This window comes from Xenopus laevis, chromosome 4S, assembly GCF_017654675.1.
Source record: "Xenopus laevis strain J_2021 chromosome 4S, Xenopus_laevis_v10.1, whole genome shotgun sequence".
Lineage (NCBI taxonomy): Eukaryota > Metazoa > Chordata > Amphibia > Anura > Pipidae > Xenopus > Xenopus laevis.
The window spans coordinates 34,986,069-35,013,088 of NC_054378.1; the positions used below are offsets into that span (position 1 = coordinate 34,986,069).

The window sequence follows — 27,020 nt, forward strand, 5'->3', positions numbered from 1 at the left end:
TAGGCCTCTTTCTTTTTTGGGGGGTTATTTTAATTATTTGCATGTTTTGCATCTTTTTACCAAGGTCAGCAATGACTGTCTAACCAAAATCAGACTCCCTTCCTACGAAACCAAATTGGTATTGTTGTCAGCTCCTTTCATCCAGTCTCCCATTAAAACCACTTTCTGGTTTCTAGGGTAAGGGGAATCCTAGCAACCAAATTTAAAGTGGAAAAGGGAAAATTGGAGAACTACATAACAGAATTTATATAAGAAGAAAATAATTAATCTCTAGGGGTAGGTTACCAAACAGTTTGGCGCCCATCCTGTTCTAGTGAGCACCACACTACCACTTTCTTTCCTTTTCAGAGAATCCCTTGCAGCTGGGCTCAGCGGTTCACGTTTGCAGTACAGTAAAATTGAAATCCATAAAAATGTATTTTTACTATAATATGAATGTGTACAGGCCAGGACCAGAGCAAAGAAGACTGAAAAGAAGATTGGTAAACCTTGGCACCCTCAATGATTAATGCTTTACTTGTCCTTTAAGGATATGACAACTATTAAAGTGATACTGACAGTAAAAAACTACTTTTCAAAATATTAAAGTTCATTAAGGGGCAGACTTATCAAGGGTCGAATTCCGAATTTGAAAAACTTTGAAATTCGAATTCAAAAAGACCAACCCAAAGGTTTTTTTTTGTCTGAATAGGCCAGTTTTTGATCGAATAGGTCCATTTTCGATCAAAGAAGCCTTTGACTTTTCAAAGTCCACCAATTGACGCCAGATAGGTTCTAGGAGGGCCCCCATAGGCTAAAACAGCAATTCGGCAGGTTTTAGATGGCAAATGGTCGAAGTCGAATTTTTAAAGAGACAGTTCATGATAAATTCAGAAATTAGAATTTTTTTTTCAAGTACACAAAAATGAGCTCAAAATTCAAATCTTTTGAATTTGAATTTTCACTTCGACCTTTGATAAATCTGCTCCTAAAAGGTCATGTTGATTTTTTTCGCTGATAGGTCTGTTTTTGAAAATAATTATCGCTTGACGTTCCTAAATCTAATGTAAATGGGCTACAGCAGCCCCCTCATAGAGGAACATGGGGGATCACATAGGTAGTGTAAAAGCAATGGTCAAATGCGTTTATGTCAAAAATATAAATAGCATACAAAGACAATGTTGTTATAGATATAAAAAATGTTTGATTTCTTGACATTTCTACAATACTGTTAGTACTATAGCCAGGTTTATAGCTTTAGATTATAATATCAATAAATATATTATCTTCTTTGTCTTTGCAGGAAAAAAGTTGCGATGCTGATGATTTCAGCCAACAGACTGACTCTATCAAAGCCTGAAGAGCTAAATGAAATGGAAGGAATGTAACGCAATAAATCACATCTTGACATTGGGTTTTCAGATGGATCTAAGCATGGTCAGGAAAGACTGCAGGTAAATGCAGTAAAATGATGTTCTAAATATAAAGCTCCAATGAGCTTAGAAAATATCTGAATGAGGATCTCTGCTGCATGTTATTTACTTTTGGTCATCTTTTGTCTGCTACTCACAGTTATGCTTTCTATGTAACAAGAGGAGTCATTTGTCTGAACAAGTTCCAATAGGGGTGAAACCATGGCAGCTGATGGTTTGTACTTCTGCCTTGTAGTGCTGGGTTTCTTTTCCTATCTACAAGCCGTTTGTATGTTCCACCGGTGTTAGCATAGATTTCCTCTTGCACATAAAAACATATATGCAGGTTAAATGGATCCTGCAGTAAAGGATTCTTAGTGGTTATGTAACAGGGGTCTTATATTATATACTGACTGCGACAAATATTACAATATCTAAAGAATTGATAAGAATAAAACCATCAATACATACAAAATTGATTCAGAATGGCAGAGCAGGTACTAGCGGTACAAAGAGTACACACTTGCCTATGGCACAATATTGTCTATGAATATGTGTTTGTGCTGCTGATGAACACTCTCCATTCTCAGCAGTTATTTATAAACCCTACCTTTTCATAATTATGGTAAGTATCTTTTTTCCTGTTCTAAAAACAATTATCTAAATCTCGTGACTTTTACTAAATAGTGTAGTATGTTTTGATCTATTCACCACCTCTCTGTATGAACACTCTATAGTACTCAATCTCACTTGAAACCCACTCCTTCATTCAGTGGACCAAGGTCATACTAAGAAGTCAAGCAATGTGAGAATTGGAGAAGCTTCTGAGGAAGTCCAGAGTGCCCAAACGCATCAGGTGGGGCTTAGTGATGTCAGCCAGGGTGCGCCCAGGAAGAAACAAGCTGCAAGGAGAGAGATATGCCAGCTTAAGTAATTCGACTCTGAATACAGCGAACTGGATAACCGCAAGAAAACCTGGAAAGACCCATAAGCACCAATCTGCTTTGTTTTATGTGAATGTAATTTTAAACCTATTTGATGTTTATTAAAGTTTTTTAAACTGCATGAAGTGCATTTTCCCTAACAAATCCGGAGCGGAATCTGGATACAAGCATTGAGTTGAAGTATCTGACAGACACATAACCATTTAAAACGTTTGTAAGTACCCTTCTTCCCTTGGTGTTGGATCACTGGAAGTTAAGGAAAAGTATGACCTTGGTCCGCTGAATAAAGGAGTGGGTTTCACGGGAGATTGAGTACCATAGAGTGTTCACACAGAGAGGTGGTGAATAGATCAAAACATACTACATTATATCTTGGAACATTTTTTCATTTTTCTTGCTGTCTTCTCCTGAGCTAGCTTCAGAAGCACTGTTTCACAATGTTTGGATTTGTAAGATTTATACTGGTTGGAGAACGGAAAAGAAACAGCTACAGTATTGAAACTCCGGAATCCTTTTGAATTTTCCTTTTTAGTGACATTGGTGGAGGGTGACATTTTTGGTTAGGGGAGTCCATTTGCTTCCAAAAACTGTTTCACATGAAAGCTCCTTCTCCATACGTGGTACAATGGTAGCTGCTCAAGTGATCTAGGAAAAGGCTTGTGCTTTAACAGACAGCAACCTCACAGGAAAGCAGAGGTGATGTGAGGGAGTTATCGAAAGCACACAGTCTTTTCCATAACACACCAGAAGGGGCACTGCTACCATGAGGCCAGGTGAGACACTTGCCTCAGGCTGCAGTGTTACCAGCAAAAAGCCACTTCAAGAGCCAAAATTCTGGTTATCAAAGTGATTCAGCTTCTGCAAATTTGCAAGTAGTGGGGAGGAACCTGGAAGGGTGGCCAGGGGCCCAGAATTGCCCCCTGCATACCAGGGTGTCAACTAATGTAACTTGTTGACACAAGCCAACTTGTGTCCCTGTGCTGGTGAGTCTTTGTGCTCCCACTTCAAAATGCTGGCAATTCTACAGTATGTTTCATCCCAGCCCCTAGAGCAAATCAAGTAACTGGAAAGTTTGGGTACTTGGCACGAATCACATCAGGTTATCTGTGGCATCACAACAGCAACTGATTGGGTGCTGTCTATATTTCTACTGCTACTGCCAGGACTGGATTTAATAACGCTTAAAATGATTTGCAAGGTATGTAATCCCGCATTGGCTTAGAACTAGCAAACTAGTAACAGATGGGGTTTTTTTTGCCCTTTTTATTTTTTTATTTTGGAAGTGACAGCCAGGTTACGTAAAGCTAAGCCTTCCCAAGCCTTAATGAAAATCCACCCATGAATGCCAAATCTCCCATGACATTTACACATCGAATTTATATATATCCCATTATATTTTGACCCATGCAACTACTGTACATCTGACTTGTATGGTGCATTCTGTTCATTTGACCACATCCTACAAAATCTCCCATGTAGTTTAGCCATTGTTGTTATAGTTTGTACACATTGTTGCTACATAAATTTGGCAAATACCTAGCAACATTTTCTCTCATTCGTATAATATTCTTAAAATTAAAAATACACTACTTTAATATGTATTAATAGTCACTTCAGGTGGGTGGGTGAGTGTGTTCATACCGCATGGCCATGAATGATGAGGTATATTACATATAATGGAAATTCACAGCTTGAAATCACCCCCAAGTGATTATATATACTTACCTCATACCCTCGGCCGGTGTTCCTATCAGGAGAAAACTGCACCAGTCCTAGGGTTCTTCCAGCAAGCACTACAGAGTGATCAGCAACACGGTCCAAAAATCGTACGAATCCTCGATTCGAATGATCAGATTTTTGCGTCTATGGCCAGCTTAAGTTTTGGCACCTCCAAGCAAAGAGTGCCTTTACTTCTCCTTTAAAACTAGAAAAAACATTGGTGTATGGGATCTGGCTGTACTTCGCACCTAGTACTGGATTTCCAATTTGGCTGTAGGTGCAGAGCACAGCACTGGTGGGTGCAAGGCAGCGTTGTCCTTATGTATGGTTGGGGTCTGGGGGGGGGAACCATTCCTGCCCCCCCAGGAATGCTGTGTAATGCAGGCAGTGCTGTATTTATGGGGGTCACACAGACCTTCTGTGCTCTATTTTGGAGTGTCCCGTGAATACAGAACTTTCTGAATTAGGCAGTATTGTACTTTTTACCCTGCCCTGTGCTTTGTAAATTACCCCCGCTCCTACTTGTATGCTTAATGTTGTATTATGTGGCTATATTGTAATAAAAAAAATAGGATAAATTGCATGAAAATTTTATTGGTCATGAATATTGAAGGTACAAGATGAATTTATAGTAAGAAAGTTCTTCTAAAGTTAAAGAAAAGGAATTAGTTTAAGTAATGTAAGCATTTCAGGCTATCTCTTTTTTTTAAGGTTTATGTATTATACTATAACAAAGGATTTTCCAAAAAGACAGTGAGTATTTATGGAAGCATTAAAGTACTCTCTCCAAGTACTCTCTATGTATCAATAGCAAAGCAAACACTATTTGGGGAAACTCTGTGATTAAAACATAACTTTTATTTCTACTGTTAAAGTATCATTCAAGAAAGCTAACTAAAAAGTGGGCTACGGGTATTTCAGTGCAGCAGGACCTTTAGTAGAACAAGTATAGTAAGGGGAGTTCATTTGTATCATCATTTGCATGAGGACTATTCCATACTCTCTGCTAAAACTCCTCCTGAAAACAAAGGCGCTAAAAAAAAACGTCTTTTGGACATTGATCTGCACTCAATTTTACAACTAATTCTACCAACAAAAAGATGCACCTAAAAGCATAGGAACCCTATAAAAAGGAACCTCTTACTAATTTATTTTTGGGTGCTCTGGCAGGGTACAGCACTTCCCTTTCTTACTTTCTATGTAAAGTCGTGACAAATACTAACGCGGAAATACATTTTTATGGTATGAAAGTTAACTTTACATTGCCATAACGAAATGGGCAGAAAATGTATATTGAATTCAACCATGTTAGTTTCCAACCTCAGATATCACACTGACTGCAGTGTATGGCAAATATTGTGTGCCACGGGTCACACACCTACTCTGCCGCTCTTCTACATTTACATACTGTTATGTATTACGTTACATCTGAGGTCTGAAATGAACAAGGTTATAATCTTGTTAATGTAGAACTTCCTTTAAGTTCTGGCTGGTAAAACATATAGGTGACTTTATATAAACTCTTTAGCACTGTGCAAGATCTTTTTTTTTTTGTTATGGATACAACTTGCATGGCAGCATGGGTTAGACTTGCAATCAGAAGAAATATGCTTAACTAACAACAAGAAAGAGATATTTCCCTTTAATCCTACAGAAACCCCCCAGTCCTGTTAGTACTTAACATTTTCACTATGTTGTGACTGCTATTATTTCATTTAACACTAGTTAATCAGTATCAGAGGTATATAGAAACCCTCTAGATGATAAGGTTGGAAAGCTTCCATGTGTTTTGATCCTAATGGCAGCCCCCTGCTATTTGGACTGGCTGCCAATTCATTCTTGGATAAGCTTCTCGCTCAGTTCCCACAAGGCCATGGCTGTCTCCTCTCTCTGGGCCTCCTGTGAGCAGTTGTTGAAGTACATTCCTCCTAGGCCCTCTAGCTGTAGGGAGACAGCACAGTAGACAGATGTAGCAGCCCCTTGTTGCTGGAATTAAAAAGAGAAGAGATGTATCAATTTAATGGTATTATTAATTAAGCATAGAGCCTTCCAGCATTAGTGCTGTATTAGAAACTTTGACTTTGTAGAGTGTTTCATACATTAATCAGTTTGGTGTACCATGTGCAACTAAAGTTCCACCTCATTACTATTTTTTCATATGCTTGTTGTAAAGCAGTCATTACTACTAATACACAACAGCATTTATTTGTTAGCAGTTTAACCCATTGCTATGAGAATTGCACTACAGAACCATGTTATGTTCCAACTCTGTTATGTTCTCTTATGTCTTTCAGAAAGCATCTTGTACTACTCTGTATAAGCACATTGTGGAGATGACAATTTATTCCACTAACCCATTACCTCCTTAAGAGGAAGAGTTTTAAGTTAAGGCTGTGGGCACACTAGAGTAAGCTCCACTGTTCTTACATATTTTTTGCAGGTTGAGAGAAGCGGATCTATTCCGTGCCCCATCTTCATTAATTTGAATGGAGTAGGGAGTAATAGGGAACGAAAGATGCCTTCAAGGCAGCTCCACTGCAATTTGAATGGCTTCTGCTTGCATGTGCTCACACACAGTGGTGGTCGGCCCAAATAAGCAAAGGCAGATGTTTTTAGGCAGAGCTAAGCTCCGCTGCATATAATCGCATTTAAGAGGAAGTGATTCAAATCAATATAGATGGGGCAGGAAAGGATCTGCTTCTCTCAGCCAGCAAAAAATACTCAGAGTAAGAACAGCAAAGCCTACACTAGTGTTTCCACATCATAAGGAAGAATAACACTTTATACTGAGCATTTGCTAGTTGTGTGGTGTAACTTTACTTTTTGATAGATTGTGGAAATAACCCCATACATGTTCTCCTTGTTTGATGGGTTTATTTTTAAGCAAATCTTTATTAAAGGGTTGGTCTAGCCATGTTATCATACATCCTGCAATTCATATTAGACCAGTAAAAATGATAATATGAATATCTAAGCATGCTGTGTAAAATTAGAATTGTTTAACAAGGACCCACTGTATCTGTATCTTCTGCAGTATCTGATTGATTCAGGTATACTGTATACTGTAAATTATGCAAGTGATAGATAGCCACAAGCTTTATGCCTCTGCTTGATATTATATCATAGGAATACGAATATAGCAGCATTATATCAGAACAGTAAAAATGAACAGTGTTTTGGTTTAGATATTATAACAAATAAAAAAACAAACAAATACAAAAAGTATTGTAGAAGTGATACCTATATTGGCTAACAATAAAAAAAAATACATTGCAAGCTTTGAGAGCACCAAGGCCCCTTTCGTCAGGCAAAATACAAATGAAAGCTAAAAAGGCCTTGGTGCTCCGAAAGCTTGCAATGTATTTTTTTTTATTGTTAGCCAATATAGGTATCACTTCTACAATACTTTTTGTATTTGTTTCTTTTTTTTTATTTGTTATTGTTGCTTCTGGCTAACACGCTACCACAGTTTTTGTTTTGTGTTTAGATTTAAATTTTCACCAGGGTAAGCTCCTGCCTGTCCATCCACGAAAAAGCATTTGCAGGTTTAAGGAGTTTCACATACAAAAGCTATGCCTGGCTGGATTATACCCCTGCACTGCTAGTTCATGCCCCAACTATTTTCTTAAGGCACTGTAACACAGCACTAGGAACAATAGCCTGTGGACAGAAAATTTGATAATAGTGAATGCTTAACATGCTGCAAAACAGCTTAGTGAATAAAAAGCTTGATATGAAAATTATACATTTTCCTCCCAATAGACAAATACAAAGCTAAACCAAAAATTAAGGTATAGTAGCCCTTCACAATACTACTGCTGATATAATAGCTTAACCCAAACCCTGTCTATAAATTCCCATAACAGAATAATGTGGCATTAAGTAGCAAGTTTTTGCTAAATGTGTCAATGTACTCTGGGTCACTAGTGATAATGTTCCAACTCTGGTATGTTTAATGCCTTCTTCCTTTTAAGAGGATAATGGTAAAGGCCAAGAGATGATTTGTCAGAACAGGGACTGGATCATTATCTTTGCAGTAACCTGGAACTCCTGACATACCTGCTGATATACTGTATAAATGCACTAACCGAAACATTCACATATAAACCTGGGAAGTACAACCTCTGGCTGTATTAAAGTATCCTCTCTCATCATTGGATAATTGGTGCAGTAGCTCTAAAGCAGCAAGAGCAACAAGGTCAGACGTCTGTTGCTTAAACTGTATGATAATGCCAGTGCTGATTCTCAGAAGAAGCAGTTTGGTTCTGCCTTTGTCAGGTTTCGCAGCCCCACACTATATATTAAAACTGCATGTTCAGCAAATAATGTATTCAATAAGAACTACTCCTCTCATCCAGTGAAATACAACTTAAACTTACATCTTTACTATTATATTAATAATGAAAATTCAACCTAACTCCCAACCACAATCTACAGAAATTTCGGGTTGAAAAGTCTCGACAAAAACTATTTGAAAAGTATGACTTTTTTTAATTATCTCCTGTAAAACTCAAACTATTTAGATTATCAAACAGAAACCACAAATTTTTTGGATTATTGAATAAAAAGCAGCGTCAAACAGCCCGAATCATGAAGGCAAAAAACACGTTTCAATTGTAAAAGGGACCATCTGCTGTTGACTATGACATGACAGGTTTTAGATGGAGTATTTTTGGATTTGTTGCGTCTTCGTAATATAACAAATCTTGAAAATGTCAATGTTTTTTTCCCCCCCTCTAAAGTTTTCCCCTTTAAAAACTCAAACTCGAGGTTTCATAAATAGGCCCACTATAGTTCCATAGTGAGAAGCTACCTAAAGTTGTAGATACCTACATCATTAATTAAACGGCCCCTTATATAATTATGTGTATGACACCAAAACTATTGTGCAGATGACCTAGGGGAGCTTAAAGCAATAAAGGGGTGAGATTTTCCTCTAGGCAAATTGGGTTTAAATATGAGGTTGATTGCTGTAGTGATGTGCGGGCCAGGGTTTCCCTGACCCGCACCCAACCCTAACCTGCCCTGCTACAACCCCGGGGTCCTTTTATAGACCCGCGCTGAGACCCGTGTCACAATTACACCACAAAAGGGGTGGAGCGAGCAGACGCAAGACTATAAAACCGGAAACCGGATGCCGGCATTTGAAGGTGGCCCGCCCCCCACCCGCGAGGAGCACTGCGAGGTCGGCCCAAACCCTCGACCCGTGGGTATCTGGTTGGCCCGCACATCACTAGATTGTGGCATTGATTTTCTCTGATATGCATTTCTGAACACAGATTGGGGGCCCAAGCCAAAAAAAAGTCTAAAAAACCACTGATCTGTGGCCATAATTATTATTAATATTGTTAACATGTATTTATAGAGCGCCGACATATTTTGCATCTCTGATGCCTCATTATGTTATTATGCTTGGTAACACTGGTGAGATTACAAAAGGCTATGACAGTACAGAATCAAGGGCTACCCAAACTGCAGTATATTTTTGCAATTTTGACTAAGGCCCCGTCACACACGTGATAAGTAAAATCTTATCATAGCACATTATAAGCAGTGAAATTCTTAATCTGGATTTCAAATGTTAAATTCATTATCTGCAAAGGGAAAGAATTGTTTGCCCATTTTTTTGTGTTATTGTAGTAATTTGGCCATTGATACAGGTCCTATATCAGGCTTCCCAGAAATCAATCGAAGGCTCTTATTTAAGGGTATTAAATGTAAAATCTTTCTTTTGAAGGATGGACGCTCTTTCTTTAAAATCCGAGACGGCTAATGCTACAGAGCAATATAGTATGACACATCTGATATAAAAATATGGTTTAGAATTAACCCAGGCACTCCAATTAGGCCCATCACGCAAAGTGCAATTGGGATGCAAGCCAAACCTGTCCATACATTTCTGGTCAGAAGCATTTTACCCAGGCAACCACTGCTGGGAAAGTTAGCTTTTGTAGAAAGCTTATTCGTGTTGTACGCTGCAATGATTCCTCCATTCCCAAAGGAATGACAGGCCTATCTACAAGGAAATGGGTTTATCTGCTCTGTTGCAAAGTAACCAGCTAATTTATATTGGACAACTTATAGGAATTGTTAGTGCAAATCTAACAAAACATCTGTAAATAAAATAAGATGAGTTCTATGTAAATTTAGCATCAAACCCATATGAGATGCAGAGTGTACTAAGAAACACTACCCATCACTTAATAAGAAAGAGTTCTGTGCCATATATAGTAGTTAAGGGGTTTGACATGACTCTCTTCTTCATATTTGTTTTTTAAAATGTCAGCTTTTACTAGGTAACCCGTTAGTGATCATTATGGTACAAACATTTTCTAAACTATAGCATTTGCACTCATAAAACAAAAAGGTTGTCAATATAAGTCAATCAACATAAAACATAATATTGTTATTTTTATTGATCCCCCCACCCTTGTGTTAGATGAGCAGAATTCAATAATTACTGTTGATCCTTCGAGGAACACTTTCAGGAAAGAGTAACTAAAACTATTTAAGAGCCCTCCGTAGTTGCAGCAAACTCTCACATAGTTCAGACTTTATTTGCCTTATGGGTTGTGTAACAACAAGGCAGTCAAGTACAAGAGTGATCACCACTATCTACATTGCTGTTAGAGTCAGTCCACACAAGCAGATTCGGGGAGATAAGTCGCCCCAGCGACAAATTGCGACAAATCTTTGGGGCGACAATCTTCTCAAACCGCTTTCCCCCTGCCCTCCTAAAATTAAAATCGCCTGCGGCGATTCGTTTCCGAAATCGCCCAACATTTCCTTGTGAGGCAACTTCAGGCGACTTCAGAAAATGAAGCACCACATGTGAATTGCCACAGGCGATTATCATTTTAGCTGGCGGAGGGCAGGGGGAAGGCAGTTCGGAGAGATTGTCGCCCCGAATAAGAGGCGACTAATTTCACTGAATCTGCTCGTGTGGCCTGATCCTAGGGTGGTTCACCATTAAATAAACTTCTAGAATGTAATAGAACAGCTAGTTCTAAGCAACTTTTCCATTGATTTACATTATTTATTTGCATTTTTCTTCTGCCTGATCCTAGGGTGGTTCACCATTATATAAACTTCTAGAATGTAATAGAACGGCTAGTTCTAAGCAACTTTTCCATTGATTTTCATTATTTAGTTTCATTTTTCTTCTGACTCTTTCCAGCTTTCATGTCTAAAAAGCAAATGTCCGGTAAGGCTACACATTTATTGTTATTGTTACTTTTTATTTCTCATCTTTCTACGTAGGTCGTCTCCTATTCATATTTCTGTCTTATTCAAATCAATGCATGGTTGCTAGGGTAAGTTGGCCCCTAGCTACCAGATTGTTTATAATGCAAATTGAAGAACAAATTGTCTCAGAATATCACTCTCTACATCATACTAAAAGTTAATTCAAAGGTGAACAACCTCTTTGAGCACTAACATGCCATGTAGTTATACAGCCCTAATAAAACAGTGATGGAAAAACAGATTTTGTGACCAGTTTGCTCCTTCTAAGTTTATTTGGATCCATACATGGAAACAGGGGATTCTGTAAAGCTTACATGCATTTGCATGCATTTGATTAATACCAGCTCATGTAAATGACAGGATTTTATACTGACATTAGCCCCAGGTTGCTTTAGGGGGAAGCCATGTTGATAATAACCCTCTGAATATTAACCAATGATATCTTCATCTATTTAAAGAATAATATGATATTGTGCCAAAGCCTCCAGGGTTATAAAGTGGGGCAAATAAATTGCATCTCATTTATCAATAGAAAAAAAACCCAGTTAGTTTCTCAGGAATCCCTTTACTTGTTAAATATGGTGCTGAAATATGGTGCTGAAAATAACCCTTTATATTACAGCATTTGAAAATTAAACTGTATTTGAAAAAAATCATAAATTGTATGCTTCCTGTTGGCATATATATGGCAGCTACGGAAAGGCTGGTTTTAGAAAGGAAAAAAAACAAAATTGCAGAAAAACGCATAATTTACCCATTGCATAGGCAACCCTGGAAAAATGCCAGCCTCCTCTAAATAATAGACTAGCTTATATTTGGAACAATTAGAACCATATTAGTGAAAAACGAAGCCCAAACTGCTCGTCCAGCTTATGGTGTAAACAAATGAGGCATAGATCAGTAAGGCCAACTGCCCGATTGTTTGTTTCGTACAGTTCTAGCAGCTTTATTGGTGTCACCAACTGTAGACTGCTTTTTCCAAAAGCAGGCAGGTAGGAGTAGGTCTGCTGTTTGAATTAAAACAGGGTGAAGCATTTAGAAAGACAAGTTTATTTCAGTGTTTTAGACACGCAAGAGAATTTAGAAGGACCCATTTAAAATAATTCAAAGGATATTCCAAATCTTATGATGTCTTGCTTCCTTAACATTTTATAGTATAAAACTGGTTCCCGCTACAAGGGTGCTACAGGTAGACACTGACATTTATGAAGCTTTATTTACAAATGCAGTGCAGTTTACAAAGTTCACAAATTTCAATTATTTTTGCACCCACTCTTATTGCAAACAATTTTTTATGACACGCACACTGTTTTGACAGTAAAAGTTTGGACTCATTCAGTAATCATTCAGTAGTCCCCATACTTGCATTGTGTACTTTCCTGGTGCTCAAGATTAGGTTGGGTGTTAGAGCTCAGCACTGCTGTTGAGCTCTATCAACCCATAACACAAAATGGAATTCAGGTGCTGAGTTTTTCTGAATAGAGACACTGATGAGTTAATTCATTAAACATTGCCATGACCTTCGGGTTAAAATATCAAACTTCCCCATGTCAGTATTTAGTATATGGGCCGTTTCATTTTTTGCAGAAGGAAGATATTGTTTGGTTACAGTAAAAAAATAATGAAATAATATATATTTGTGAAACAGATTTATTAAACATCCAACATATTTTGAGTGCACTTTATAGCTATGCTAGATCCCAATTAAGGAATAGACTTGTAATTGTAGTCCCTTGGAGTGTATTATGTTTGTGAATATTCTCATTCATCCAGGTCATGGTATATCTATAGAAATAAGTCAAACACAGCAAGTCCAGTTGATTTGACTTATTTCTATAGATATTGGTGTGCAATGAACTATAGTTTCCTGATAGTCAAGATATAACAAAGTGCCACTTTTATCAAAGCTGATACCTGTGTCATTTCATTATATTTATTAAAAGGGAACTCAGGCTTCCAAACCAAATGTTGAATTTTCTATCCAGCTGTTCAACAGTTCTTCTCTTTCTGCATCATTTGAAACCCTGGCAGGGAAGGAGGGACTAAAACACTGATGTTACAAGTCTTAACAACTACTCCAGAGCTTACAGACATCATGCAGGAACTACATAACCCACAATGCATTGCACTGTGATGTTCTGTTCCTTATTGAAATCACTTGTGCAGGGAATTGTGGGATTTGATGGTTGTAGGCTGAGGACAGATGGCTGCTGATACAAAGTACCAGCTCAGCAAAGTAGTCAGAGAGATCAGCAGGAGAGAAGGGGGCTAGGTTTAGGGAACTGTCAGAAGCCATTAAAAATCATAAAAAGCCTGCATATTTTTTAAATGATGTATATTGCAAAGTTTCAAGTTATGTTTTTATGGAGTTCCCCTTTAAATTATGATATGACTGCTTTGAGCAGTAGAATGTTATTTAGATATATGGGGTAGAAGTACTCAGGACTGCTCATCCTACTGGCTCCTAACTTTATGCAATTGTAATTGATCCGATTAACTATTACATAGTATATGTAAACTTATTTTGTTGTTTTATCCCATTATTCTGTAAAGTGCTGGAGGGTCTTTGGTTTGATTTTACAACTTTAAATGCTTAAACTATGTCTTTGATGCTTGGATTTATATGAGCCAGCTCCAAAAATCACTTACAAACCCAGGTGCTAAATAGGGATGTAGCGAACGTCGGAAAAAAAGTTCGCGAACATATTCGCGAACTTGCGCAAAAACGCGAGCGGTTCGCGAACGGTTCGCGAACCCCATAGACTTCAATGGGAAGGCGAACTTTAACATCTAGAAAAGACATTTCTGGCCAGAAAAATGATTTTAAAGTTGTTTAAAGGGTGCAACGACCTGGACAGTGGCATGCCAGAGGGGGATCAAGGGCAAAAATGTATCTGAAAAATCTGCCTGTGTGTGCTTGGAAGAGATAGTGTAGGGGGAGAGCTGTTAGTGATTTCAGGGACAGATGATAGTAAGTTTGCTGGCTAGTAATCTGCTTGATACTGCTCTGTATTGGAGGGACAGAAGTCTGCAGGGATTTGAGGGACATTTTAGCTTAGGTAGCTTTGCTGGCTAGTAATCTACTGTTCTCTTTAAACAACTGCCATACGTTGACCTTGTAGGCATTGTTTGCCCAGTTTTTTTGGACGCAGCCACTGAAGCACAGTTGCCATAAAAAATATGCCATATAAATGCTGAAAATAGTCATTTTTCGCCATACGTTGACCTTGTAGACATTGTTTGCCCAGTTTTTTTGGTTGCAGCCACTGAAGCACAGTTGCCAGAAAAAATATGCCATATAAATGCTGAAAATAGTCATTTTTCGCCATACGTTGACCTTGTAGACATTGTTTGCCCAGTTTTTTTGGTTGCAGCCACTGAAGCACAGTTGCCAGAAAAAATATGCCATATAAATGCTGAAAATAGTCATTTTTTGCCATACGTTGACCTTGTAGGCATTGTTTGCCCAGTTTTTTTGGTCGCAGCCACTGAAGCACAGTTGCCAGAAAAAATATGCCATATAAATGCTGAAAATAGTCATTTTTGCCATATACGTTGAGTCAACGTATGGCAAAAAATGACTATTTTCAGCATTTATATGGCATATTTTTTCTGGCCTCTGTGCTTCAGTGGCTGCGGCCAAAAAAACTGGGCAAACAATGCCTACAAGGTCAACGTCGTTGACCTTGTAGGCATTGTTTGCCCAGTTTTTTTGGCCGCAGCCACTGAAGCACAGAGGCCAGAAAAAAATATGCCATATAAATGCTGAAAATAGTCATTTTTTTGGTCGCAGCCACTGAAGCACAGTTGCCAGAAAAATTATGCCATATAAATGCTGAAAATATGCATTTTTTTGGTTGCAGCCACTGAAGCACAGAGGCCAGAAAAATTATGCCATATAAATGCTGAAAATATAAATTTTTTTGGTTGCAGCCACTGAAGCACAGAGGCCAGAAAAATTATGCCATATAAATGCTGAAAATATGCATTTTTTTTGGTTGCAGCCACTGAAGCACAGAGGCCAGAAAAATTATGCCATATAAATGCAGAAAATATGCATTTTTTTGGACGCAGCCACTGAAGCACAGTTGCCAGAAAAAATATGCCATATAAATGCTGAAAATAGTCATTTTTTTGCCATACGTTGACCTTGTAGACATTGTTTGCCCAGTTTTTTTGGTTGCAGCCACTGAAGCACAGAGGCCAGAAAAAATTAAACCAGTAGGGTTTGCACCCTAGTTTGTAACGGTGGCGGAGGGAGGAGGAGGATGCTAAAGGACAGCTGTGTGTGGAGTCATGAGGCTTGAAGAGAAGGACAGCTGCATAGAAGTCAGAACAAGTCTTCCGGCGTGCAGTAACCCTCCGAGATCCACCCCTCATTCATTTTAATAAAGGTCAGGTAATCGACACTTTGTGACCTAGGCGAGTTCTCTTCTCAGTTACAATCCCTCCTACTGCACTGAAGGTCCTTTCTGAGAGCACACTTGAGGCTGGGCAAGACAAGAGGTTCATGGCAAATTGTGACAGCTCTGGCCACAGATCAAGCCTGCACACCCAGTAGTCCAGGGGTTCATCGCTCCTCAGAGTGTCGATATCTGCAGTTAATGCCAGGTAGTCCGCTACCTGCCGGTCGAGGCGTTCTTTGAGGGTGGATCCAGAAGGGTTGTGGCGCTGCCTTGGACAGAAAAACATTTGCATGTCTGACGTTACAGACTGGCCAAAGGGCTTTGTCCTTGCAGGTGTGCTCGTGGCAGGATTACTGGCACCTCTGCCCCTGGAATGTTGATGAGTTCCTGAAGTGACATCACCCTTAAAAGCATTGTACAACATGTTTTGCAGGCTGGTTTGTAAATGCCGCATCTTTTCGGACTTGTGGTATGTGGTAACATTTCTGACACTTTATGCTTGTACCGAGGGTCTAGTAGCGTTGCGACCCAGTACAGGTCCTTCTCCTTAAGCCTCTTGATACGGGGGTCCTTCAACAGGCATGACAGCATGAAAGACCCCATTCTCACAAGGTTGGATGCAGAGCTATCCATCTCCGCTTCCTCATTATCAAGGACTGCATCATCCACGGTCTCCTCCCCCCAGCCACGTACAAGACCAGGGGTCCCCAAAAGGTCACCACTAGCCCCCTGGGAAGCCTGCTCCTGTTGGTCCTCCTCCTCCTCCTCCACAAAGCCACCTTCCTCCTCTGACTCCACTTCTGGCACCTCTCCCTGCGTTGCAGCAGGTGCCTGGGTTCGTTCTGGTGATTCCGACCAGAAATCGTGCGCTTCCAGCTCCTCGTCACGCTGGTCTACAGCCTCATCTGTCACTCGTCGCACGGCACGCTCCAGGAAGAAAGCGAAGGGTATTAGGTCGCTGATGGTGCCTTCGGTGCGACTGACCATATTTGTCACCTCTTCAAAAGGTCGCATGAGCCTGCAGGCATCGCACATAAGCACCCAGTAACGGGGGAAAAAAATCCCCAGCTGTGCAGATCCAGTCCTACCACCCAGTTCAAAAAGGTACTCGTTGACGGCCCTTTGTTGTTGCAGCAGACGTTCCAACATAAGGAGCGTTGAATTCCAGCGAGTCTGGCTGTCAGAAATCAAACGCCTGACTGGCATGTTGTAGCGCTGCTGAATGTCAGCAAGGCGTGCCATGGCTGTGTAGGAACGTCTGAAATGGGCCGACACCTTTCTGGACTGGGTGAGAACGTCCTGGAATCCTGGGTACTTGGAGACAAAACGTTGGACTATTAAATTTAACACATGTGCCATGCAGGGCACATGTGTTAAATTGTCTAGTCTCAACGCTGCCAACAGATTGCTTCCATTGTCACACACCACTTTTCCAATCTGCAGTTGGTGTGGGGTCAGCCACCGATCGGCCTGTGACTGCAGAGATGACAGGAGTACAGATCCGGTATGGTTTTTGCTTTCCAGGCACGTCATCCCCAAGACAGCGTGACAACGGCGTACCTGGCACGTCGAATAGCCTAGGGGGAGCTGGGGGTGCACAGGTGTGGAGGAGGAGAAGGAGGACCCAGCAGCAGAGTAAGAAGAAGAAGAAGACGAGGTAGAGAGCGATGGAGGAGTAGAGGTGGTGGCAGAACCGCGTGCAATCCGTGGCGGTGACACCAACTCCACTGTTGTTGTTGAGCTACCCATTCCCTGCTTCCCAGCCATTACCAAGTTCACCCAGTGGGCAGTGTAGGTGACATACCTGCCCTGACCATGCTTGGAGGACCATGCGTCAGTAGTCATATGGACCTTTGGCCCAACACTAAGTGACAGAGATGCGGTAACTTGGCTCTGCACATGTTGGTACAGGTGTGGTATTCCCTTTTTAGAAAAAAAAATTGCGGCTGGGTACCTTCCACTGCGGTGTCCCAATTGCTACAAATTTGCGGAAGGCCTCAGAGTCCACCAGCTGGTATGGTAAAAGCTGGCGGGCTAAGAGTGCAGACAAGCCAGCTGTCAGACGCCGGGCAAGGGGGTGACAGTCAGACATTGGCTTCTTACGCTCAAACATGGCCTTCACAGAAACTTGGCTGGTGGCAGATGACTGGGAATGGGAACAGGTGGTCAAGGTGGAAGGCGGAGTGGAGGGTGGTTCAGACGGGTCAAGGAGAGCAGAGGTAGAGCAGTAAGATGCTGGACCAGAAGGAGTGTGGCTTTTAGTTTGCCTGTTGCCTTTGAGGTGTTGCTCCCAAAGTGCTTTGTGCTTGCCGCTCATGTGCCTTCGCATAGAAGTTGTACCTATGTGGCTGTTGGGCTTACCAAGGCTCAGTTTCTGACTGCACTCATTGCAAATTACAATGCTTTTGTCAGAGGCACACACATTAAAAAATCCCACACTGCTGAATTTTTGGAAGTGTGCGATCTGGCGGTAACAGTAGAAGTTGGCGGCATTGGCGGCAATGGCGGGTGCGTTGGCCGGCTGAACACAGGTGCCGATACATGTTGTTGCCCTACTGATCCCTGCGGGCTGTCCTCCCTGCTTCTTCTAAGTCTTATTCTCCTACTGCCTCTCTGACTCTCCGTCTCTCCATCTGAACTACCCTCCTCTTGCTCTCTTCTACTAGGCACCCACAAAACATCAATCTCCTCATCATCATTCTCCTCAGATGCATCAATTTCTTCTGACACATCACAGAAGGAAGCAGCAGCGGGGACCTCCTCCTCATCACTCATTATGTCCATCTCTATCGTGTTCTCTGCCAGAATTAAATCTGGTGTAAGGTCCTCATCTCCTTTATCTTCTTCTGGCAATAATGGTTGCGCATTACTCAGTTCAAGAAACTCATGGGAAAATAACTCCTCTGACCCCAGTGAAGAAGGGGCACCGGTGGTGGAGGAAGTGTTACGTGGGGTGGCCATAGCAGTGGAGGATGAGGAGGATGTTGTGGTAAAGTTAGAAACGGTAGAGGATGGGGTGTGCTGTGTAAGCCAGTCAACTACCTCTTCAGCATTTTGGGAGTTCAGGGTCATTGGCTTTTTAAAACTGGGCAATTTGCTAGGGCCACAGGATTGCATAGCAGCACGGCCCCTAGCACGGCCTCTGCGTGGCGGCCTGCCTTTGCCTGGCATTATTTTTAAAAAAACAACAACAACAACAAAAACTCAGTTGGTTTTTCTGGAAACGATAATACACACAGCTAGATGGCGGGTTGAAGAAAACAGTGTGCAAATAATGCCTACAAGGTCAACGTATACACTACTACAGCGGTGGATACGGATTACGTAAAATATATGAATGCTGCTTGAAAAAAAGTAACTCAAGTGGTTTTTCTAGAGACGATAATATTATCAATATTTAGACAAAATGTGAACAAGCTCACACAGCTAGATGGCGGGTTGAAGAAAACAGTGTGCAAATAATGCCTACAAGGTCAACGTATACACTACTACAGCGGTGGATACGGATTACGTAAAATATATGAATGCTGCTTGAAAAAAAGTAACTCAAGTGGTTTTTCTAGAGACGATAATATTATCAATATTTAGACAAAATGTGAACAAGCTCACACAGCTAGATGGCGGGTTGAAGAAAACAGTGTGCAAATAATGCCTACAAGGTCAACGTATACACTACTACAGCGGTGGATACGGATTACATAAAATATATTATGGCTGCTTGAAAAAAGTCACTCCGGTGTTTTTTCTGGAGACGGTAATATTATGGATATTTAGACAGAATGTGAACAAGGTCACACAGCTAGATGGCGGGTTGAAGAAAACAGTGTGCAAATAATGCCTACAAGGTCAACGTATACACTACTACAGTGGTGGATACGGATTACGTAAAATATATGAATGCTGCTTGAAAAAAAGTAACTCAAGTGGTTTTTCTAGAGACGATAATATTATCAATATTTAGACAAAATGTGAACAAGGTCACACAGCTAGATGGCGGGTTGAAGAAAACACTGTGCAAATAATGCCTACAAGGTCAACGTATACACTACTACAGCGGTGGATACGGATTACGTAAAATATATGAATGCTGCTTGAAAAAAGTCACTCCGGTGTTTTTTCTGGAGACGGTAATATTATGGATATTTAGACAGAATGTGAACAAGGTCACACAGCTAGATGGCGGGTTGAAGAAAACAGTGTGCAAATAATGCCTACAAGGTCAACGTATACACTACTACAGCGGTGGATACGGATTACGTAAAATATATTATGGCTGCTTGAAAAAAGTCACTCCGGTGTTTTTTCTGGAGACGGTAATATTATGGGATATTTAGACAGAATGTGAACAAGGTCACACAGCTAGATGGCGGGTTGAAGAAAACAGTGTGCAAATAATGCCTACAGGGCAAATAATGCCTAAAGGTCAACTTATACACTACTACAGCGGTAGTAAAATAAAAAAAAGTAAAATAAAAAAAAATGAATATTAAAAAAAAAAATTAAAGTTGGTGCTGCTGAACTACTAGGAGCAGCAGATTAGCACACCAGTCCCACTCCCCAACACTGCTAGACTAATAGCACTGGGCTCTTATAGTAGTAGTAGTAGTAGTAGTAAAACAACAAAAAAATAAATAAAAGCAGTCCTTACAAGGACTACTGTTATTGCAGCAGTCAGCAGATGAGATCAGAAGCAGGACAGCTGCCCACTGCAGCTATATACAGAGCACTGCAGTAGAAGGTAGATTACTAGCCAGCAAAGCTACCTAAGCTTAAATGTCCCTCAAACCCCTGCAGACTTCTGTCCCTCCAATAACAGAGCAGTATCAAAACGATTACTAGCCAGCAAACTTTCAACTGTCCCTGAAATCACTAACAGGCAGCAGCTCTCTCCCTACACTATCTCTTCAGCACACACAGGCAGAGTGAAAAAACGCTGCAGGGCTTCGGTTTTTATAGGGAAGGGGAGTGGTCCAGGGGAGAGCTTCCTGATTGGCTGCCATGTACCTGCTGGTCTGGGGTGAGAGGGCAAAAAAAAGCGCCAACAATGGCGAACCCAAAATGGCGAACGTCGCGCGACGTTCGCGAACTTCCGGCGAGCGCGAACACCCGATGTTCGCGCGAACAAGTTCGCCGGCGAACAGTTCGCGACATCTCTAGTGCTAAACAGTAGAAGTGCAGTTGTCCACAGCAACCACTCAGCAAGTAATGTTCGTTGCTCTACAACACAACATGGCCATGCAGACTACTTGTGCAGCCAAAAGTGCCACCTGTATTAGATGGAACAATTTTATAATTGGGCCACACCAGTTTGCCCCCAGCCTGTATATCTAATATAAAATATATGCAATGCATTTGAAAGAAACTAGAACAAATTCAGTCAAATTCTTCTGCATTATATCCAAAAGACTTCAAGCAATTACTTTTCACAATAAACGTAGATTGCATACACCCAAGAAACCTTAATCGCCTTGGTTATTCTGCCTTTTTCTGGTTCCAGGAATGGGCAGTTGCGGTAACTTCAATTCATGTTGGAAAGCTTGTCTTAAGAATGGGAATGAAGGAGGCAGAATAATACAGATAATTAATAGATTTGAATTAGTTTCTACAGGCAGCAGAGTCATGTGTAGAACGTCCTGCCGGGAAGTGCTCTGGTGCTGTGATTCTATCACAAGAACACAGCAGTAGAGATGTCGCGAACTGTTCGCCGGCGAACTTGTTCGCGCGAACATCGGGTGTTCGCGCTCGCCGGAAGTTCGCGAACGTCGCGCGACGTTCGCCATTTTGGGTTCGCCATTGTTGGCGCTTTTTTTGCCCTCTCACCCCAGACCAGCAGGTACATGGCAGCCAATCAGGAAGCTCTCCCCTGGACCACTCCCCTTCCCTATAAAAACCGAAGCCCTGCAGCGTTTTTTCACTCTGCCTGTGTGTGCTGAAGAGATAGTGTAGGGAGAGAGCTGCTGCCTGTTAGTGATTTCAGGGACAGTTGAAAGTTTGCTGGCTAGTAATCGTTTTGATACTGCTCTGTTATTGGAGGGACAGAAGTCTGCAGGGGTTTGAGGGACATTTAAGCTTAGGTAGCTTTGCTGGCTAGTAATCTACCTTCTACTGCAGTGCTCTGTATGTAGCTGCAGTGGGCAGCTGTCCTGCTTCTGATCTCATCTGCTGACTGCTGCAATAACAGTAGTCCTTGTAAGGACTGCTTTTATTTATTTTTTTGTTGTTTTACTACTACTACTACTACTACTACTATAAGAGCCCAGTGCTATTAGTCTAGCAGTGTTGGGGAGTGGGACTGGTGTGCTAATCTGCTGCTCCTAGTAGTTCAGCAGCACCAACTTTAATTTTTTTTTTTAATATTCATTTTTTTTTATTTTACTTTTTTTTATTTTACTACCGCTGTAGTAGTGTATAAGTTGACCTTTTAGGCATTATTTGCCCTGTAGGCATTATTTGCACAGTGTTTTCTTCAACCCGCCATCTAGCTGTGTGACCTTGTTCACATTCTGTCTAAATATCCATAATATTACCGTCTCCAGAAAAAACACCGGAGTGACTTTTTTCAAGCAGCCATAATATATTTTACGTAATCCGTATCCACCGCTGTAGTAGTGTATACGTTGACCTTGTAGGCATTATTTGCACAGTGTTTTCTTCAACCCGCCACCTAGCTGTGTGACCTTGTTCACATTCTGTCTAAATATCCATAATATTACCGTCTCCAGAAAAAACACCGGAGTGACTTTTTTCAAGCAGCCATAATATATTTTACGTAATCCGTATCCACCGCTGTAGTAGTGTATACGTTGACCTTGTAGGCATTATTTGCACAGTGTTTTCTTCAACCCGCCATCTAGCTGTGTGACCTTGTTCACATTCTGTCTAAATATCCATAATATTACCGTCTCCAGAAAAAACACCGGAGTGACTTTTTTCAAGCAGCCATAATATATTTTACGTAATCCGTATCCACCGCTGTAGTAGTGTATACGTTGACCTTGTAGGCATTATTTGCACAGTGTTTTCTTCAACCCGCCATCTAGCTGTGTGACCTTGTTCACATTCTGTCTAAATATCCATAATATTACCGTCTCCAGAAAAAACACCGGAGTGACTTTTTTCAAGCAGCCATAATATATTTTACGTAATCCGTATCCACCGCTGTAGTAGTGTATACGTTGACCTTGTAGGCATTATTTGCACAGTGTTTTCTTCAACCCGCCATCTAGCTGTGTGACCTTGTTCACATTCTGTCTAAATATCCATAATATTACCGTCTCCAGAAAAAACACCGGAGTCACTTTTTTCAAGCAGCATTCATATATTTTACGTAATCCGTATCCACCGCTGTAGTAGTGTATACGTTGGCCTTGTAGGCATTATTTGCACACTGTTTTCTTCAACCCGCCATCGAGCTGTGTGACCTTGTTCCCATTCTGTCTAAATATCCATAATATTACCGTCTCCAGAAAAAACACCGGAGTCACTTTTTTCAAGCAGCATTCATATATTTTACGTAATCCGTATCCACCGCTGTAGTAGTGTATACGTTGGCCTTGTAGGCATTATTTGCACACTGTTTTCTTCAACCCGCCATCGAGCTGTGTGACCTTGTTCCCATTCTGTCTAAATATCCATAATATTACCGTCTCCAGAAAAAACACCGGAGTCACTTTTTTCAAGCAGCATTCATATATTTTACGTAATCCGTATCCACCGCTGTAGTAGTGTATACGTTGGCCTTGTAGGCATTATTTGCACAGTGTTTTCTTCAACCCGCCATCGAGCTGTGTGAGCTTGTTCACATTTTGTCTAAATATTGATAATATTACCGTCTCCAGAAAAAACACCGGAGTCACTTTTTTCAAGCAGCATTCATATATTTTACGTAATCCGTATCCACCGCTGTAGTAGTGTATACGTTGGCCTTGTAGGCATTATTTGCAGAGTGTTTTCTTCAACCCGCCATCGAGCTGTGTGAGCTTGTTCACATTTTGTCTAAATATTGATAATATTATCGTCTCTAGAAAAACCACTTGAGTTACTTTTTTTCAAGCAGCATTCATATATTTTACGTAATCCGTATCCACCGCTGTAGTAGTGTATACGTTGACCTTGTAGGCATTATTTGCACACTGTTTTCTTCAACCCGCCATCGAGCTGTGTGACCTTGTTCCCATTCTGTCTAAATATCCATAATATTACCGTCTCCAGAAAAAACACCGGAGTCACTTTTTTCAAGCAGCATTCATATATTTTACGTAATCCGTATCCACCGCTGTAGTAGTGTATACGTTGGCCTTGTAGGCATTATTTGCACACTGTTTTCTTCAACCCGCCATCGAGCTGTGTGACCTTGTTCCCATTCTGTCTAAATATCCATAATATTACCGTCTCCAGAAAAAACACCGGAGTCACTTTTTTCAAGCAGCATTCATATATTTTACGTAATCCGTATCCACCGCTGTAGTAGTGTATACGTTGACCTTGTAGGCATTATTTGCACACTGTTTTCTTCAACCCGCCATCGAGCTGTGTGAGCTTGTTCACATTTTGTCTAAATATTGATAATATTATCGTCTCTAGAAAAACCACTTGAGTTACTTTTTTTCAAGCAGCATTCATATATTTTACGTAATCCGTATCCACCGCTGTAGTAGTGTATACGTTGGCCTTGTAGGCATTATTTGCAGAGTGTTTTCTTCAACCCGCCATCGAGCTGTGTGAGCTTGTTCACATTTTGTCTAAATATTGATAATATTATCGTCTCTAGAAAAACCACTTGAGTTACTTTTTTTCAAGCAGCATTCATATATTTTACGTAATCCGTATCCACCGCTGTAGTAGTGTATACGTTGACTTTGTAGGCATTATTTGCACAGTGTTTTCTTCAACCCGCCATCTAGCTGTGTGTATTATCGTTTCCAGAAAAACCAACTGAGTTTTTGTTGTTGTTGTTGTTTTTTTAAAAATAATGCCAGGCAAAGGCAGGCCGCCACGCAGAGGCCGTGCTAGGGGCCGTGCTGCTATGCAATCCTGTGGCCCTAGCAAATTGCCCAGTTTTAAAAAGCCAATGACCCTGAACTCCCAAAATGCTGAAGAGGTAGTTGACTGGCTTACACAGCACACCCCATCCTCTACCGTTTCTAACTTTACCACAACATCCTCCTCATCCTCCACTGCTATGGCCACCCCACGTAACACTTCCTCCACCACCGGTGCCCCTTCTTCACTGGGGTCAGAGGAGTTATTTTCCAATGAGTTTCTTGAACTGAGTAATGCGCAACCATTATTGCCAGAAGAAGATGAAGGAGATGAGGACCTTACACCAGATTTAATTCTGGCAGAGAACACGATAGAGATGGACATAATGAGTGATGAGGAGGAGGTCCCCGCTGCTGCTTCCTTCTGTGATGTGTCAGAAGAAATTGATGCATCTGAGGAGAATGATGATGAGGAGATTGATGTTTTGTGGGTGCCTAGTAGAAGAGAGCAAGAGGAGGGTAGTTCAGATGGAGAGACGGAGAGTCAGAGAGGCAGTAGGAGAATAAGACTTAGAAGAAGCAGGGAGGACAGCCCGCAGGGATCAGCAGGGCAACAACATGTATCGGCACCTGTGTTCAGCCGGCCAACGCACCCGCCATTGCCGCCAATACCGCCAACTCCGCCAACTTCTACTGTTACCGCCAGATCGCACACTTCCAAAAAGTCAGCAGTGTGGGATTTTTTAATGTGTGTGCCTCTGACAAAAGCATTGTAATTTGCAATGAGTGCAGTCAGAAACTGAGCCTTGGTAAGCCCAACAGCCACATAGGTACAACTTCTATGCGAAGGCACATGAGCGGCAAGCACAAAGCACTTTGGGAGCAACACCTCAAAGGCAACAGGCAAACTAAAAGCCACACTCCTTCTGGTCCAGCATCTTACTGCTCTACCTCTGCTCTCCTTGACCCGTCTGAACCACCCTCCACTCCGCCTTCCACCTTGACCACCTGTTCCCATTCCCAGTCATCTGCCACCAGCCAAGTTTCTGTGAAGGCCATGTTTGAGCGTAAGAAGCCAATGTCTGACTGTCACCCCCTTGCCCGGCGTCTGACAGCTGGCTTGTCTGCACTCTTAGCCCGCCAGCTTTTACCATACCAGCTGGTGGACTCTGAGGCCTTCCGCAAATTTGTAGCAATTGGGACACCGCAGTGGAAGGTACCCAGCCGCAATTTTTTTTCTAAAAAGGGAATACCACACCTGTACCAACATGTGCAGAGCCAAGTTACCGCATCTCTGTCACTTAGTGTTGGGCCAAAGGTCCATATGACTACTGACGCATGGTCCTCCAAGCATGGTCAGGGCAGGTATGTCACCTACACTGCCCACTGGGTGAACTTGGTAATGGCTGGGAAGCAGGGAATGGGTAGCTCAACAACAACAGTGGAGTTGGTGTCACCGCCACGGATTGCACGCGGTTCTGCCACCACCTCTACTCCTCCATCGCTCTCTACCTCGTCTTCTTCTTCTTCTTACTCTGCTGCTGGGTCCTCCTTCTCCTCCTCCACACCTGTGCACCCCCAGCTCCCCCTAGGCTATTCGACGTGCCAGGTACGCCGTTGTCACGCTGTCTTGGGGATGACGTGCCTGGAAAGCAAAAACCATACCGGATCTGTACTCCTGTCATCTCTGCAGTCACAGGCCGATCGGTGGCTGACCCCACACCAACTGCAGATCGGAAAAGTGGTGTGTGACAATGGAAGCAATCTGTTGGCAGCGTTGAGACTAGGCAATTTAACACATGTGCCCTGCATGGCACATGTGTTAAATTTAATAGTCCAACGTTTTGTCTCCAAGTACCCAGGATTCCAGGACGTTCTCACCCAGTCCAGAAAGGTGTCGGCCCATTTCAGACGTTCCTACACAGCCATGGCACGCCTTGCTGACATTCAGCAGCGCTACAACATGCCAGTCAGGCGTTTGATTTCTGACAGCCAGACTCGCTGGAATTCAACGCTCCTTATGTTGGAACGTCTGCTGCAACAACAAAGGGCCGTCAACGAGTACCTTTTTGAACTGGGTGGTAGGACTGGATCTGCACAGCTGGGGATTTTTTTCCCCCGTTACTGGGTGCTTATGCGCGATGCCTGCAGGCTCATGCGACCTTTTGAAGAGGTGACAAATATGGTCAGTCGCACCGAAGGCACCATCAGCGACCTAATACCCTTCGCTTTCTTCCTGGAGCGTGCCGTGCGACGAGTGACAGATGAGGCTGTAGACCAGCGTGACGAGGAGCTGGAAGCGCACGATTTCTGGTCGGAATCACCAGAACGAAC

The 27,020-nt window shown here is 41.7% G+C and overlaps 1 pseudogene; it reads right to left on the bottom strand.

The window, feature by feature from the left end:
- Window positions 1-5,866: 5,866 nt before the first annotated feature.
- Window positions 5,867-27,020, bottom strand: part of LOC108714966 — a 595,011-nt pseudogene continuing 573,857 nt past the window's right edge.